This window comes from Nicotiana tabacum, chromosome 22 (genome assembly GCF_000715075.1).
Source record: "Nicotiana tabacum cultivar K326 chromosome 22, ASM71507v2, whole genome shotgun sequence".
Taxonomy (NCBI): Eukaryota; Viridiplantae; Streptophyta; class Magnoliopsida; order Solanales; family Solanaceae; genus Nicotiana; species Nicotiana tabacum.
In genome coordinates, this window is record NC_134101.1 from 11,625,063 (window position 1) to 11,639,548 (window position 14,486).

A 14,486-nucleotide genomic window follows, 5' to 3' on the forward strand; every position below is an offset into this window, starting at 1 on the left:
GATGCGTGGTCTGATAAGATGTACCTGGATCTACACAAAAGGATGTGCAGAAGCGTAGTATAAGTACACCATAGCGGTACCCAGTAAGTGCCAAGCCTAACCTTGGTAGAGTAGTGACGAGGTCAGGTCAGACCCTACTAGAGAATAAATAATGGCATGGTAAAATGTTTAAACAATATTATAAGATAAAATGACAATGGAAATGAATCAAATAGTATGTCACATTTAATTACATCAAATAATGGCAAATAAATACCTCGTGAAAACAAAACAGAGTTCTTTCCAACTTTAAGAAAAACACAACAATAATCAAAAGCAAATACGGCCATAAATAAATATCAACAAGGGCACTCCCGAGGTACCGCTTCATAGTCCCAAATCATAAACAAATTCACAATATCTCATTTCCTTATCTCACCGCGGGAGCCTTCACAATTTATTTGAAAGAAAATATTTTTCCCGAAATAGCATCCCGCGTTTTAGCAATCCTTATCACACCGCATGACTTCTAGTAGTTTCCCCTACTAGCCACGAGTATCAAGCTACCCTTATATCACCGCATGTATTTCAATACCCAGACTTTATACCACCGCATGCGTATCAATATCACAATTTGCATCTCAGGTGCTTAAATAATTTAACTTGCAAAAATAATTCAACAACAATATTTTTCCACAATAAAGAGCTCACGGCTCATGTCAAAATAATTCAACAATAATATTTTTTCACAATAAAGAGCTCACGTCTCATGTCAAAATAATTCAACAACTCCAACCACCTCTGCTGCCGCAAATTAAGATCATTCTGTTTAAATAGATACTATAGATTTCGGTGATCGGTGTAGACCTCACAGTGGACACCGTACTAATAATGCCGCCAAATCTTCAAGGCATGAACAATAGTTGCTAACTCAAGGTCATGGACCGGATAATTCTTCTCATGTACCTTTAACTGTCGGAACGCGTAGGCAATCACCCTACCATCTTACATCAACACTGCGCCGAGACCAATACGCGACAAATCACAATACACAGTATAAGACCCTGAACATGCAGGTAATACCAATATTGGGACTGTAGTCAAAGCTGTCTTGAGCTTTTGGAAGCTCTCCTCACATTCCTCGGTCCATCTGAATGGAGCACCCTTCTAGGTCAATCTGGTCTAAATAGTTGTTCATAATCAATTACAGAATCGTCAATTAACTTCATGTTAACAAAAATCTCATTTCAAACTTTCACAATACTGATAACGAGACACGAGGCATGAAGACCTCAAAATTATTTACCCGAATTAATGAGTCACATTTAACATCACCTGGGCGGGAACCTATCTCGTAGGTTAAAACTCAATAATTACAACACAAATTTGGCAAGTATGCACAGAGGATTTCATATAAGTATTTTCAAATAAGCTTAACAGGCATGACTCCCTATTAGTACTATAGTACAAATTGGATCTCACAAGGGAGAACTTAAACACAAGATTTTTCCTCACAAGGATCTCGTCCTTATATAACTTCCACCGCAGCTCGTAGCCCGGTTTAAACATATCATTTTATTTTAAAAATGCGAGGATCTCGTCCTCCGTTCTGAATCACAAGTAATATGCACATCGTGCCAATCGAAACTTTCCATTTGCTCATTCTAAATAATTTCCGTTAAACAAAATCACAACACATAATGAACCCCACACCGGTAGGGCATATAATTCACAATTTGCAATTAAGTATTCAGAATTTACATCAAAACTTACCGAAATGAGTAACAGCAAATCACATTTAGTCTCACAGGTCTTATTAGTGACCAACATGGAATGATAGGCGTAGTTATCTCCATGGAATCTCCCAACAGGAGTAAACACATAAGTAGATTATAGAATTATGAAACTCACTCATAAGTGGAGCACAATAGGAGGAATCGTCTTGATACTCAGAACCGAATCAAGTTAAGGAAATTACTCCTTTATATTATATCAAGGTCGTACCTATAACGACACGAACTGATTTAGCGACCTCCGCCATACCATAAAGAAAATATATCAACGGTTGGGTCTCCACCTCTAGGACGCCTTCTATGCGTCTGTCTTCCACCCCTAACTGGTCATGTGGGTGGTGTAGTAACTGCAATGGGCATGTAGCCTGAGTGCTTTGATGAAATAAGTCTCTCCCAAGTTTGGGACAATTTTCTCATGATATGCCTAGTATCACCGTATTCATGTCGGTGGTGCATTAAAAGAACTTACTATAGCACCCCGAGTAATCCGATGTGCGGACTGGCCTGGCCGACTGGCCGAGCCCCCAACATAATGATTTATACTTGCAGAGTAGAATCCACTGAATCCCCCAGAACCTCAAGACGTATTGGTCTCCTTAGTTTCCTTTTTCCTCACCCCGAACACATTCTAATATCTTGGTAATTTGTACAACTAGCATAAATGAAGTATCAGTTTGTAGCTCCCGAGTCGTACAAAATTTTACGATCATAATTGAGTCCTTTAATGAGTCTATGGACTCGCCCTCTAGCTGTAGGAAGCAAAGTAGGAGTATGACATGCTAACTTAGAACTTGATGGCATATTCTGACACTTTCAATGGTGACATGACGCAACCGTTCAAACCTTTTGCGCCATGCATTACCGAGAGTCCGGGAAACAAACTCTTTCAAAAGTGTTTCTGAGAACTGAGCCAAGTGGGCGGTGTTGCATTGGCTGGTCTGCCCTCTTCATAGGCTTGCCACGAACACTGATAGAGAATTATCTCTCCCAAGTCAAATTTCTTCTTTTGTTATGCTGACTCAATACTGTTGAGCTGACCAATTTCTTAACATACTCTTCGATTCTTCTTTGGGGTAACCCTTACCCCTATTTATACACAACGATCACAAAAGTAGAGCTCCATACAGACAAATCTTGTCACGAACCACATAGTCCAGACTCTCGCCAACAAGTGTACTTCCTCCGAAGCACCCAAAAATCCGCAACAGTGACGTCCATGCTGAGTAGACCTTCTACAAATTTAGAGTTATTTCTATAACTCCTTTGGTATTGAAGTATAGGATTATTAAGGAGGCGCACATACCGCAAGTCCCAACCTTATCCTCTACAAAATCTCAGGTCTTAAACATGTGTAAATTTTAGGGAACCTTTCAGTACCACATATATACATTTCAGGCCAAAACTGATATAACACATGACCCCGCAATCCACCCATTAGTAGTGGACTCCCCCCACTCGGTGCGAAGTCATAGGTCACAACGTCCGATGATCCACAATAATAACCTTCACAGCTCGTATAAATCAACCATACGCCAACGTCCGTTGCACCCCCACATGATTCACTAGGTGATCTCTCAATACGCCCACATCTTCAGTCGGAACAACACGTTGAGGCAATGTTTGAGCATCTCTGGCTCTCTCGTAGTCCATCTGCGGCATCACGAACCGTCGACGCACAACTGATACCAAGTGCGCAATGTCATACAAGAGTGGATAAAAAGGAATATAAGATATATGTTTCAAGCTAAATCAATGCCACACGATAAGGAATGAAAGAAGTGAATATTTCCTAATAGTTCCATAGCCTCTCGAAGATAAGTACAGACGTCTCTGTACCGATCCGCAAGACTCTACTAAACCTGCTTATGACTCATGATACCTATGAACCTAGAGCTCTGATAAAAACTTGTCACGATCCCAAATTCCCTCCGTAGGATGTCGTGATGGCACCTAGTCTCTAAGACTAGGTAAGCCTATCAATGAGGAATAATAATAAATATCTGAAATAAATAAAGTACAATTCAAATAATTTCAACTCCCAAAACCCGGTAGAAATAAGTCACAAGCTTCTAAGAATTAATTCTCTATGTCTCTATACATCAGAAACTAAAGAAAATAAGGAAAACAACATAGTAAGATAGAAGGGGACTCCAGAGTCTACGGACGCTGGCAGATATACCTCGAAGTCTCCTCGTATAGCTAGTTTACAGATGCGTGGTCTGATAAGATGTACCTGGATCTGCACAAAAAGATGTGCAGAAGCGTAGTATAAGTACACCATAGCGGTACCCAGTAAGTGTCAAGCCTAACCTCGGTAGAGTAGTGACGAGGTCAGGTCAGGCCCTACTGGAGAATAAATAATGTCATGGTAAAATGTTTAAACAATATTATAAGATAAAATGACAATGGAAATGAATCAAGTAGTATGTCACATTTAATTACATCAAATAATGGCAAGTAAATACCTCGTGGAAACAAAACAGAGTTCTTTCCAACTTTAAGAAAATCACAACAATAATAAAAGGCAAATGCGACCATAAATAAATATCAACAAGGGCACTCCCGAGGTACCGCCTCGTAGTCCCAAATCATAAACAAATTCACAATATCTCATTTCCTTATCTCACCGCGGGAGCCTTCACAATTTATTTGAAAGAAAATATTTTTCCCGAAATAGCATCTCGCGTTTTAGCCATCCTTATCACACCGCATGACTCCTAGTAGTTTCCCTTACTAGCCACGAGTATCAAGCCACCCTTATCTCACCGCATGCGTTTCAATACCAAGACCTTATACCACCGCATACGTATCAATATCACAATTTGCATCTCAGGTGCTCAAATAATTTAACTTGCAAAAATAATTCAACAACAATATTTTTCCACAATAAAGAGCTCACGGCTCATGTCAAAATAATTCAACAATAATATTTTTTCACAATAAAGAGCTCATGGCTCATGTCAAAATAATTCAACAATAATATTTTTCCACAATAAAGAGCTCACTGCTCCATCACAATGAGTACGAAAATCTTACAAAAATATTTAGGAGTAAATAATTCAGGAAAAATAATATTTCAAAATCTTTAATACGTTGCTTCAATATCAAGTTTAAAAATGTCAAATACTGCATATTAATAATATTTAATTTAAAGATAATCAACCTTCAAATAATGCACAAAATAAAAAAATTCAAGTTTCAACTAACAGATAAAATAATTAGTAGGAGAAGGTCAAACAAATTAAAAATATAAACATTTAATCAATGATGAAGAATATAACAAGATAGAATATTTTAATAAATGCGCAACAATGATCTACACAATTTAAAAATATAATCCTTCACATTTAGTCCGTGTACACACTTGTTACCTCGTGCACACGACTTTCAACACATTTCAATAATCACATCAATACCAATCCTAGGGGAAATTTCCCCCACACAAGGTTAGACAAGTCACTTACCTCGACTTGCTCCAATTTAACCAAGTATTATGCTTTTTTCTCGATTTTTCCGACTCCGATCGACTCGTATCTAGTCATAATTAATTCGATACAGTCAACAAAATTTATAGGAATCAATTTCATAAGAAAATATTACACTTTTCAATAAAATCCGAAATTAGCTCAAAAATTACCTGTGGGGCCCACGTCTCGGAATCCGGTGAAACTTACAAAATCCGACAACCCATTTAATTACGAGTCCAACCATACCAGTTTCACTCAAATCGGACTCCGGATCAACACCGAAATCTCAAAAATTCGTTTCTATGAGATTTCTAAAATTCTCCCAAATTTCTATCTCAAAATACTAATTAAATTGAAAACAATGATGTATTCGTGTATATTGACCAAATCCGAGTTAGAATCACTTACCCAAATGTTTTTCCTTGAAAATATATCAAAATCGCTTCTCCTCAAGCTCCAATTCGTCAAAAAGGCAAATGGGACGAAGACCCTTGTTTTTATAACTTACAGATTTGTCAGGGAGCTCGATTTTGTGAGGGAGTTCGATTTGTCAGGGAGCTCGATTTTGTCAAGGAGATCGATTTTGTCAGGGAGCTCGATTTGTGAGGGACCTCGATTTTGATAGGGACCTCGATTTTTGTTAGGGACCTCGATTTTGTCAGGGACCTTAATTTTGTCAGCATTTCCAGCAGAAAAATTGCAGCAGCTTTTGCAGCAGCTAAGTCTAACTTTTGATCCGTTAACCATCCGAAACTCACCCGAGGCCCTCGGGACCTCAACCCAATACACCAACAAGTCCTAAAACATCATACGAACTTATTTGAAACCTCAAATCACATCAAACAATGCTAAAATCACGAATCACACATAGATTCAAGCCTAATGAACTTTGAAACTTTCAATTTCTACAAACAACACCGGAACCTATCAAATCAAGTCCGATTGACCTCAAATTTTGTTTGCAAGTCATAAATGACATAACGAAGCTATGAAAATTTCCAGAATCGAATTTCGACCCCGATATCAAAAAGTCAACTCCCCGGTCAAACTTTCAAACTTTAAATTCCAATTTTAGCTATTTCAAGCCTAATTTCACTACGGACTTCCAAATAAAATTTCGATCATGCTCCTAAGTCCAAAATCACCATACGGAGCTGTTGGAATCATCAAAATTCTATTCCGGGGTCTTTTGCACAAAATTCGACATCCGGTCATTATTTGAACTTAAACTTTTAATTTTTCATCAAAATTCCATATCTCGGGCTAGGGACCTCGGAATTTGATTCTGGGCATACGCCCAAATCCCAATTCACGATACGGACCTACCGGAACTGTCAAAACACTGATCCGAGTCTGTTTGCTCAAAATGTTGACCAAAGTCAACTCAGTTGAGTTTAGACCTCTAATTCACATTTTAATCCATTTTTCACCTAAAAACTTTTCAAAAAATTTTACGGACTGCACACGCAAGTCGAGAAATAATAAATAGTGATTTTCGAGGTCTTAGAACACAAAATAAATTATTAAATATAAAGATAACATTTTGGGTCATCACATTCTCCACCTCTAAAACAAACGTTCGTCCTCGAACGGAGTTAGAAAAAGTACCTGAGCTGGTGAATAAGTGTGGATAACGGCTGCGTATATCAAGCTCAGTCTCCCAAGTCGCCTCCTCGACCGGATGAGCCCTCCACTGAACCTTCATTGAAGCAATGTTCCTTGACCTCAGCTTTCGAACCTGCCTATCTAAAATAGCCACTGGTTCCTCAACAAAAGATAAATCTTTGTCCACCTGAACCGAACTGAAGTCTAACACATGAGACGGATCATCGTGATATTTCTGAAGCATGGAGTCTTGGAATACCGGATGAACTGCAGAGAGACTAGGTGGTAGTGTAAGTCTATAAGCCACATCTCCAACTCTTTCAAGAATCTCAAAAGGCCCAATATACCTAGAGCTCAACTTGCCCTTCTTTCCGAACCTCATCACACCTTTCATAGGCGAAACCCAGAGAAATACCCGCTCACCAACCATGAATGCAACATTACGAACCTTCCAATCCGCCTAACTCTTCTGTCTAGATTGGGATGTACGAAGCCGATCCTGAATCAACTTAACCTTTTCCAAGGCATCCTGAACCAAGTCTGTATCCAATAGTCTAGCCTCGCCCGGTTCGAACCAACCCACTAGGGACCGGCACCGCCTACCATACAAGGCCTCATACAGAGCCATCTGAATGCTTGACTGGCAACTGTTGTTCTAAGCAAACTCCGCAAGTGGTAAGAACTGATCCCAAGCACCCCCAAAATCTATCACACACGCAAGAAGCATATCCTCCAGTATCTAAATAGTGCGTTCGGACTGCCCGTCCGTCTTAGGGTGAAATGTTGTACTCAAATCTACCCGAGTATCCAACTCACGCTGTACTTCCCTCCAGAATCCTGATGTAAACTGCGTACCCCAATTATAGATGATAGATACTGATACGCCGTGAAGTCTGATAATCTCCCGAATATATACCCGAGCCAGCTGCTCTGAAGAGTAAGTAGCAATCACAGGAATGAAATGAGCTGACTTGGTCAATCTATCCACAATCACCCAAACTGCATCGAACTTCCTCCGAGTCCGTGGGAGCTCAACAACGAAATCCATAGTGATCTGCTCCCATTTCTATTATGGAATCTCTAACTTCTGAAATAATCCACCCGGTCGATGATGCTCATATTTCACTTGTTGACAATTTAGACACCGAGCTACATACTCCACTATGTATTTCTTCATCCGCCTCCACCAATAGTGCTGTCTTAAATCCTGATACACTTTTGCAGCACCCGAATGAATGGAGTATTGCGAACTGTGAGCCTCCTGGAAAATCAAGTCACACAAACCATCTATATTTGGCACACATAGCCTGCCCTGCATCCGTAATACATCTTCATCTCCAATAGTGACTTCCTTGGCATCGCCGTGCTGAACTGTGTCCTTAAGGACAAGCAGATAGGGGTCATCATACTGACATTCCCTGACACGGTCATAAAGAGAAGACTGAGAAACCACACAAGCCAAAACTCGACTCGGCTCGGAAACATCCAATCTGACAAACTGGTTGGCCAAGGCCTGAACAACCAAGGCTAAAGGCCTCTCTGCTACCGGTAAATTAAGATCATTCTGTTTAAATCCTTAAGTAACTCCAACCACCTCTGCTGCCGCAAATTAAGATCATTCTGTTTAAATAGATGCTATAGATTTCGGTGATCGGTGTAGACCTCACAATGGACACCGTACTAATAATGCCGCCAAATCTTCAAGGCATGAACAATAGTTGCTAACTCAAGGTCATGGACCGGATAATTCTTCTCATGTACCTTTAACTGTCGGAACGCGTAGGCAATCACCCTACCATCTTACATCAACACTGCGCCGAGACCAATACGCGACAAATCACAATACACAGTATAAGACCCTGAACATGCAGGTAATACCAATATTGGGACTGTAGTCAAAGCTGTCTTGAGCTTTTGGAAGCTCTCCTCACATTCGTTGGTCCATCTGAATGGAGCACCCTTCTAGGTCAATCTGGTCTTAATAGTTGTTCATAATCAATTACAGAATCGTCAATTAACTTCATGTTAACAAAAATCTCATTTCAAACTTTCACAATACTGATAACGAGACACGAGGCATGAAGACCTCAAAATTATTTACCCGAATTAATGAGTCACATTTAACATCACCTGGGCGGGAACCTATCTCGTAGGTTAAAACTCAATAATTACAACACAAATTTGGCAAGTATGCACAGAGGATTTCATATAAGTATTTTCAAATAAGCTTAACGAGCATGACTCCCTATTAGTACTATAGTACAAATTGGATCTCACAAGGGAGAACTTAAACACAAGATTTTTCCTCACAAGGATCTCGTCCTTATATAACTTCCACCGCAGCTCGTAGCCCGGTTTAAACATATCATTTTATTTTAAAAATGCGAGGATCTCATCCTCAGTTCTGAATCACAAGTAATATGCACATCGTGCCAATCGAAACTTTCCATTTGCTCATTCTAAATAATTTCCGTTAAACAAAATCACAACACATAATGAACCCCACACCGCTAGGGCATATAATTCACAATTTGTAATTAATTATTCAGAATTTACATCAAAACTTACCGAAATGAGTAACAGAAAATCACATTTAGTCTCACAGGTCTTATTAGTGACCAACATGGAATGATAGGCGTAGTTATCTCCATGGAATCTCCCAACAGGAGTAAACACATAAGTAGATTATAGAATTATGAAACTCACTCATAAGTGGAGCACAATAGGAGGAATCGTCTTGATACTCAGAACCGAATCAAGTTAAGGAAATTACTCCTTTATATTATATCAAGGTCGTACCTATAACGACACGAACTGATTTAGCGACCTCCGCCATACCATAAAGAAAATATATCAACGGTTGGGTCTCCACCTCTAGGACGCCTTCTATGCGTCTGTCTTCCACCCCTAACTGGTCATGTGGGTGGTGTAGTAACTGCAATGGGCATGTAGCCTGAGTGCTTTGATGAAATAAGTCTCTCCCAAGTTTGGGACAATTTTCTCATGATATGCCTAGTATCACCGTATTCATGTCGGTGGTGCATTAAAAGAACTTACTATAGCACCCCGAGTAATCCGATGTGCGGACTGGCCTGGCCGACTGCCCGAGCCCCCGCCATAATAATTTATACTTGCAGAGTAGAATCCACTGAATCCCCCAGAACCTCGAGATGTCTTGGTCTCCTTAGTTTCCTTTTTCCTCACCCCGAACACATTCTAATATCTTGGTAATTTGTACAACTAGCATAAATGAAGTATCAGTTTGTAGCTCCCGAGTCGTACAAAATTTTACGATCATAATTGAGTCCTTTAATGAGTCTATGGACTCGCCCTCTAGCTGTAGGAAGCAAAGTAGGAGTATGATATGCTAACTTAGAACTTGATGGCATATTCTGACACTGTCAATGGTGACATGACGCAACCGTTCAAACCTTTTGCGCCATGCATTACCGAGAGTCCGGGAAACAAACTCTTTCAAAAGTGTTTCTGAGAACTGAGCCAAGTGGGCGGTGTTGCATTGGCTGGTCTGCCCTCTTCATAGGCTTGCCACGAACACTGATAGAGAATTATCTCTCCCAAGTCAAATTTCTTCTTTTGTTATGCTGACTCAATACTGTTGAGCTGACCAATTTCTTAACATACTCTTCGATTCTTCTTTGGGGGTAACCCTTACCCCTATTTATACATAACTATCACAAAAGTAGAGCTCCATACAGACAAATCTTGTCACGAACCACATAGTCCAGACTCTCGCCAACAAGTGTACTTCCTTCGAAGCACCCAAAAATCCGCAACAGTGACGTCCACGCTGAGTAGACCTTCTACAAATTTAGAGTTATTTCTATAACTCCTTTGGTATTGAAGTATAGGATTATTAAGGAGGCGCACATACCGCAAGTCCCAACCTTATCCTCTACAAAATCTCAGGTCTTAAATATGTGTAAATTTTAGGGAACCTTTCAGTACCACATATATACATTTCAGGCCAAAACTGATATAACACATGACCCCGCAATCCACCCATTGGTAGTGGACACCCCCCACTCGGTGCGAAGTCATAGGTCACAACGTCCGATGATCCACAATAATAACCTTCACAACTCGTATAAATCAACCATACGCCAACGTCCGTTGCACCCCTACATGATTCACTAGGTGATCTCTCAATACGCCCACATCTTCAGTCGGAACAACACGTTGAGGCAATGTTTGAGCATCTCTGGCTCCCTCGTAGTCCATCTGCGGCATCACGAACAATCGACGCACAACTGATACCAAGTGCGCAATGTCATACATGAGTGGATAAAAAGGAATATAAGATATATGTTTCAAGCTAAATCAATGCCACACGATAAGGAATGAAAGAAGTGATTATTTCCTAATATTTCCATAGCCTCTCGAAGATAAGTACAGACGTCTCTGTACCGATCCGCAAGACTCTACTAAACCTGCTTGTGACTCATGATACCTATGAACCTAGAGCTCTGATAAAAACTTGTCACGACCCCAAATTCCCTCCGTAGGATGTCGTGATGGCACCTAGTCTCTAAGACTAGGTAAGCCTATCAATGCGGAATAATAATAAATATCTAAAATAAATAAACTACAATTCAAACAATTTTAACTCCCAAAACCCGGTAGAAATAAGTCACAAGCTTCTAAGAATTAATTCTCTATGTCTCTATACATCAGAATCTAAAGCAAATAAGGAAGACAACATAGTATTATAGAAGGGGACTCCGGAGTCTGCGGACACTGGCAGATATACCTCGAAGTCTCCTCGTACACCTAGTTTACTGATGTGTGGTCTGATAAGATGTACCTGGATCTGCACAAAAAGATGTGCAGAAGCGTAGTATGAGTACACCACAGCGGTACCCAGTAAGTGTCAAGCCTAACCTCAGTAGAGTAGTGACGAGGTCAGGTCAGGCCCTACTGGAGAATAAATAATGTCATGGTAAAATGTTTAAACAATATTATAAGATAAAATGACAATGGAAATGAATCAAGTAGTATGTCACATTTAATTACATCAAATAATGGCAAATAAATACCTAGTGGAAACAAAACAGAGTTCTTTCCAACTTTAAGACAATCACAACAATAATAAAAGGCAAATGCGACCATAAATAAATATCAACAAGGGCACTCCCGAGGTACCGCCTCGTAGTCCCAAATCATAAACAAATTCACAATATCTCATTTCCTTATCTCACCGCGGGAGCCTTCACAATTTATTTGAAAGAAAATATTTTTTTCGAAATAGCATCTCGCGTTTTAGCCATCCTTATCACACTGCATAACTTCTAGTAGTTTTCCCTACTAGCCACGAGTATCAAGCCACCCTTATCTCACCGCATGCGTTTCAATACCAAGACCTTATACCACCGCATACGTATCAATATCACAATTTGCATCTCAGGTGCTCAAATAATTTAACTTGCAAAAATAATTCAACAACAATATTTTTCCACAATAAAGAGCTCACGGCTCCATCACAATGAGTACGAAAATCTTACAAAAATATTCAGGAGTAAATAATTCAGGAAAAATAATATTTCAAAATCTTTAATATGTTGCTTCAATATCAAGTTTAAAAATATTAAATACTTCATATTAATAATATTTAATTTAAAGAAAATTAACCTTTAAATAATGCACAAAATAAAAGAAATCAAGTTTCAACTAACAGATAAAACAATTAGTAGGAGAAGGTCAAACAAATTTAAAATATAAACATTTAATCAATGATGAAGAATATAACAAGATAGAATATTTTAATAAAAGCGCAACAATGATCTACACAATTTAAAAATATAATCCTTCACGTTTAGCCCGTGTACACACTCGTCACCTCGTGTACACGACTTTTAACACATTTCAATAATCACATCAATACCAATCCTAGGGAAAATTTCCCCCACATAAGGTTAGACAAGTCACTTACCTCGACTTGCTCCAATTTAACCAAGTATTATGTTTTTTCCTAGATTTTTCCGAATCCGATCGACTCTTATCTAGTCATAATTAATTCGATACAGTCAACAAAATTATAGGAATCAATTTCATAAGAAAATATTACACTTTTCAATAAAATCCGAAATTAGCTCAAAAATAACCCGTGGGGCCCACATCTTGGAATCAGGCGAAACTTACAAAATCCGACAACCCATTCAATTACGAGTCCAACCATACCAGTTTCACTCAAATCGGACTCCAGATCGACACCGAAATCTCAAAAATTCGTTTCTATGAGATTTCTAAATTTTTTCCAAATTTCTATCTCAAAACACTAATTAAATGGTGAAAACAATAATGTATTCGTGTATATTGACCAAATCCGAGTTAGAATCACTTACCCAAATGTTTTTCCTTGAAAATATATCAAAATCGCCTTTCCTCAAGCTCCAATTCGTCAAAAAGACAAATGGGACGAAGTCCCATGTTTTTATAACTTACAGATTTGTCAGGGAGCTCGATTTTGTCAAGGAGCTCGATTTTGTCAGGGAGCTCAATTTTGTGAGGGAGTTCGATTTGTCAGGTAGCTCGATTTTGTCAGGGAGCTCGAGTTTGTCAACATTTCCAGCAAAACAATTGCAGCAGCTAAGTCCCACTTTTGATCCGTTAACCATCCGAAACTCACTCGAGGCCCTCGGGACCTCAGCCCAATACACCAACAAGTCCTAACACATCATACGAACTTATTTGAAACCTCAAATCACATCAAACAATACTAAAATCACGAATCACACATAGATTCAAGCCTAAAGAACTTTGAAACTTTCAATTTCTACAAACAACACCGGAACCTATCAAATCAAGTCCGATTGACCTCAAATTTTGTACGCAAGTCATAAATGTCATAACGGAGCTATGAAAATTTCTAGAATCGGATTTCGACCCCGATATCAAAAATTCAACTCCCCGGTCAAACTTCCAAACTTTAAATTCCTATTTTAGCCATTTCAAGCCTAATTTCACTACGGACTTCCAAATAAAATTTCGATCACGCTCCTAAGTCCAAAATCACCATACGGAGCTGTTGGAATTATCAAAATTCTATTCTGGGGTAGTTTGCACAAAATTCGACATCCGGTCACTATTTGAACTTAAACTTTTAATTTTTCATCAAAATTCCATATCTCGGGCTAGGGACCTCAGAATTTGATTCCGGGCATACGCCCAAGTCCCAATTCACGATACGGACTTACCGAAACTGTCAAAACACTGATCCAAGTTTGTTTGCTCAAAATGTTGACCAAAGTCAACTCAGTTGAGTTTTAAACCTCTAATTCACATTTTAATCCATTTTTCACCTGAAAACTATCCGGAAAATTTTACGGACTGTGCACGCAAGTCGAGAAATGATAAAATAGTGTTTTTTGAGGTCTTAGAAAATAAAATTAATTATTAAATATAAAGATGACATTTTGGGTCATCACACATTTACTCAAAATGTTGACCGAAGTCAACTTAAGTGAGTTTTGAAGCACAAATTCACATTTTTATCATTGTTTTCACATAAAAACTTTCCAAAATATTATATGGATTGCGCACGCAAGTCGAGGAGAGCTGAATGGTGCTATTTGAGGTCTTTGAACATAGAAATATATATTGAATTTAAAGATGACCTATCGGGTCA